General features: G+C 62.5%; 1 pseudogene; it reads right to left on the bottom strand.

Annotated features, from left to right (window-relative positions):
• Positions 1-391: 391 nt before the first annotated feature.
• LOC133746951 (nucleus accumbens-associated protein 1-like) lies at positions 392-4,057 on the bottom strand (annotated as a pseudogene).
• Between the last annotated feature and the right edge of the window lie 591 nt (positions 4,058-4,648).

Raw genomic sequence — 4,648 nt, 5'->3', positions numbered from 1 at the left:
CTGCCCAGGTCCCAATGAGACCCCCACACTGGGCAGGTGTGCTGGGCTGCGTAACGCCCCCAAGGAGCCGGGCCCTAAAACCGGGAAGCTGTAGACTTGGGGACAGGACGGAGTCAGGACCCTGGGGTGGGGGTGGCCCTGGGCGACTCAGGGGCCCTGAGGGCCATCACACAGGTGCTCACAGGAGGAGCAGGGAGGGTGCAGAAACGGGGACAGAGCTGAGGGCGGGAGTCACTGTTCCCTGGGGAGCAGACAGCGAGGGTGCCTAGAGAGCAGGTGCAGGAGCCTCCAGGAGCAGAAGACGGGGAGTGGACTCAGCCCTGCAGCTTCCGGGGAACCAGCCCTGCCCACACCTGGACCGGACGGCGGCCCAGTGATACTCGAGCCACAGTCAGGCCTCCAGGACCCTGGAGAGCAACCTGTGCCTGCCATTGGACGCCTCTGAATGTGCTGTGCCCTGTGGCTCAGGGGGACACTGGGGGACATGGGGGACTCACGGGAACACAGACACACAGGGGACAGTGGGGGACACAGGGAACTCATGGGAGACTCACAGGAACACAGGGGACATAGAGGACACTGGGAGACACGGGGGACTCACAGGAACACAGGGGTCATGGGGGACACAGGGAACTCATGGGGACTCATGGGGACATGGGGGACTCATGGGGACACAGGGGACATGGGGGATACTGGGGGACAGGGGAACTCACGGGGACACAGACACACAGGGGACAATGGGGGACACGGGGGACAGGGAGACTCACAGGAACACAGGGGGACATGAGGGACACTGGGGGATACAGGGGCTCAAGGGGGACACAGAAGGACATGGAGACTCATGGGAACAGACACACAGGGAACACAGGGGGACTCAGGGGGACTCACGGGGACACAGGGGGATGCAAGGGACACTGGGGGACACGGGGGCTCAGAGGGGACACAGGGGGCATGGGGGACTCATGGGGACACAGACACACAGATAACAGAGGGGGACTCAGGGTGACTCCCAGGGACACAGGGGGACATGGGGGACACTGGGAGACATGGGGGCTCAGGGGGCTTAGGGGGGACACAGGGGGCATGGGGGACTCTCAGGGGCACAGGGGACACAGGAAATGCGGTGAGCACACTCCCGCCCTCGTCCTCAGCGAGGGCTGGGTGACTGACCCCTATCACGGCTCAGCCTCTGGCCCAGCAGAAAGACCCTTGTTTGGCTTCCCAGGGCAGCTGTGACTACAGGGGACCGAGCGGCCCCCAGGCTACTGGCTCAGTCCACGTCCCCTCCCCCAGTCATCGCTGTCATGGCAGCCTCTCTCCCTCCCAGCACCGACTCCTCGCGGCTGAGTCTGTGGCTTCAGCTCTTCCAGCCGGCATGGCTGTCCTGACCCCCTCTCGCCTGGCGCCATGGTGGCCCCATGCGACCAGCACCGGGTGGCCCTCAGCCTGCCCTCGGGAGCTCCACAGCGATGGGGCCTTAGCTCCAGGACCCTGTGGTCAGCACAGGAAGCCTCAGGACACCCAGGAGAGAAGTGCAGGTCTGCAACACCGAGTTGTGGGTGGAGATGGCCCCATGCAGGGCCACGCCATCCACGGAGGAGCTACCCTCCTGCCCCACAAGCCAGGGTTGGCACAGGGCCCTCAGGGCAGGGACAGGGGTAGCCCTTGGTGGGGTTTGCAGGTCAAGTGGATGAGATCTCGGGGACACTGGCACCCCAGCCTGGGGAAGCGGCCATGCCCACTCCTCAGAGACCATAGCAAGACGTGTGCCCGTGTGCATGCTCACTGGGGTGCAGGTACACATTGTGTATGTGTGCTGTGTGCACACACATGTGCTTTGTGTGCACGTGGCATGTCGTGTGCAAGTGCATGCTCTTCCAGCATGTGCAGCGAGCACTGTGCATGGCTGTGTGTAGACTCACATGTTTGTGCTAGGTAGACATACTGTCTGGGTGCACTGTACATGCATGTGCATTGCAAATGTGTGTGTACTGCTTGCATCATCCACATGAGTGTTGTATGTGCGTGCACACGTGTGCACTGTCCAGGGGTAGCACGTGTGCTCTGTGTGCCATTGGGGGATGGCCCCTGCCCCATCTGAGCCCTAGCCACCCTGGCCTCTGGAGGACCTGCTGCCCAGGGCCCCGGCCATCGGTCAGTGCCTCGGGCCCCACAGCTCCCCCACCCCCACTGGAGCGAGCAGGCAGGGCTGGACAGTGCAGCCAGGACCCGAGGGCTCGCTCCTTGGCCCACCTGCCCAGCCTCGGGAGGGGTCCCAGGGGCAGCGTTGTCCCCATGGCAGATACAGGACAGGGATGCCCACTGCAGGCGCCACTCAGAGGACAGGGCCAGAGGACGGGCAGCAAGTCACTGCCCAGGAAAGCCGAGGAGCGGCGTGTGGGTGCCGGGGAGGGACCGACTGTAGCTCCTGACCAAGGTGTGTGTGACAGGACATGGGGGTGGGGGAGTTTGACAGCCCCCCTGGGTGGGGTGGGGGAGTGTGATGGCTCCCCTGGGTGAGGTTGGGGAGTGTGACGGCCTTCCCAGGTGGGGTGGGGGAATGTGACAGCCCCCCGGCTGGGGTGGGGGAGTGTGATGACCCCCCTGAGTGGGGTGGGGGAGTGTGATGGCCCCCCTAGGTGGGGTGGGGGAGTGTGACAGCCCTCCCGGGTGTGGGGCACGTTTACTGCAGGGCCTCCCTCCCCTAGGGGCCTCTCGCCCTCGTGCCTGGCCGGCTGGAAGCTGTACTCCCTGCCTGTCACCTCCAGCTCCATCTTGCCCCAGTCACTGATGCAGGCGGTGCAGGGGCACCCTCGGGTGAGCAGCTTCAGCTTGGGCATCCAGCTCTGGTGCACGACCCAGCACGCGTAGGGACACACGCCAGCCACGATGGCATTCCTCTTGCTCTCCTTGAAATTCCGGCAGTGGTACTCGATGGCATGGAGGGCGCAGCTGTCCAGTGGCTTGCTGGTGCCACAGCTGGGGGCCAGTGCATTCCGGTCAAAGGAAGCTGTGAGGAGCGGCCGCGGCCAGACCTGGTGCCGGGTTCCTGAGCTGCGCCCTCTGATGCACACCTTGGCGCCTGCCACCAGCTCCAGCTTCTCGGAGGGGTTACCCTCGTCCTGGAGCTTGGGGTGACAACGGGTGCCGATCTGGTCGATGAGCTCGGCTGGGAGTGACACCAATCTTGCCGCACCCAGATCCGACTGCAGGTTCCAGGAGGCCTCAACCTTCTCTTTCCTCCTGGTAGGAGCCGGGCTGTCGCAGGTGTAGGGGCTCCAGGTGCCCGGGCTTCTGAGCTCTGATGTGCTGGGCCCGCTCCCCATGCCCAACGTGGCCGCCACCGCCCCACTGGCCATCTACCCCGACCACCCCCTCGGCCAGGGCCACCCCCAAGGGCTGCGCGGCCACCACCACGGGGCCTGCTGCGGGGGCTGCCGGGTGGCCACCAGGTCTGGCACAGAGAACTTGGCCATCTTGCGGCTACCGCCGCCACCGTGGCCCCTGGCCTCCTTGGAGCCACCATCCCACAGCAGCTTGGCCCCTGGCGTGCATCGCACCGAGTCTGACTCCTGCTCCATCCTGATCCATGACACGAAGGGCAGCAGCGAGCTGCAGGCCGGCCAGCCGGAAGTCTGCGCCATGGGGCTCTGTGGCTCGGACGAGGGCGCCCCTCCACGTGCAGGCCCTGGGAGTCGCAGCTCCAGGAGCTCACCTTCAGGAAGAACTTGGGGCTTTCTCCAGGATCTCCTGGATCTGCAGGAAGCCCGCCATGTCTGTGAGCAGGAACTGGTCCCCCACGTTCGTGCTCAGCTGGCCGATGTAGCAGGAGCTCAGGGTTTGCTGGAACGACTGCGGCTACATGGCCACCAGCAGCTCCACCAGGGGGCTGCGGCTGCTGTTGCACAGGTCCCGGGAGTAGGAGCTGCTGGTGGTCAGCACGGCCCTTGCCCACCACCGACACCTCACAGGATAGGCCCTGCAGCCGCTGTTCGCTGAGGCGCTCCAAGATGCTGTTGCCGAAGTTGGGGATCTCCACCTGGAGGCTCTGCACCATGGCGGGGCTGCACGGTGGCCATGCTCCGGTAGCTCCCGGACAGGATCTGCAGCAGCGGTTAAGGCCTGGCCAGGGGCCTTGGCCTCCGTGGCCTCCAAGGCCTCTCTGCTTCAGCAGCTGCGGCAGCCTGGGCGGCCACTCATTGTTAAATTTAATTGTTTTAAAAAATGATGTATAAATGACTAAATTATGTGCTAATACAGGTCTAGAAAATATTTGAATTATTGGTCCAAATATAACAACATGATATGGTTCCAAATATGTTTCTATAATACATTATAGAAAAGTATACTGTATCTTATATGATAGTTTCCATCCTAATTCTGGGTATCTTTTGGACAGAAATCAATGTCTCGATGGATCTAAATTAAGAAAGCCAAAAAGCTACAATCCTGGCCAAGAGTGTAAGACTACGTCACACAGTCTAGCACTGAAGATCTTCAACACTTGATTAAGGAGAGACACTGGGCTTCTACTGATGATGAAATTAATGGTTAACAGACGAGATCATGATCACGGGAAGCTCAGCAAGTTAGAGAGCCGGCGCCGTGGCTCAACAGGCTAATCCTCCGCCTAGTGGCACCGGCACAC

Source organism: Lepus europaeus, chromosome 18 (assembly GCF_033115175.1).
Source record: "Lepus europaeus isolate LE1 chromosome 18, mLepTim1.pri, whole genome shotgun sequence".
NCBI classification, from domain to species: Eukaryota; Metazoa; Chordata; class Mammalia; order Lagomorpha; family Leporidae; genus Lepus; species Lepus europaeus.
This window is presented reverse-complemented; position numbering and strand designations above follow the sequence as displayed.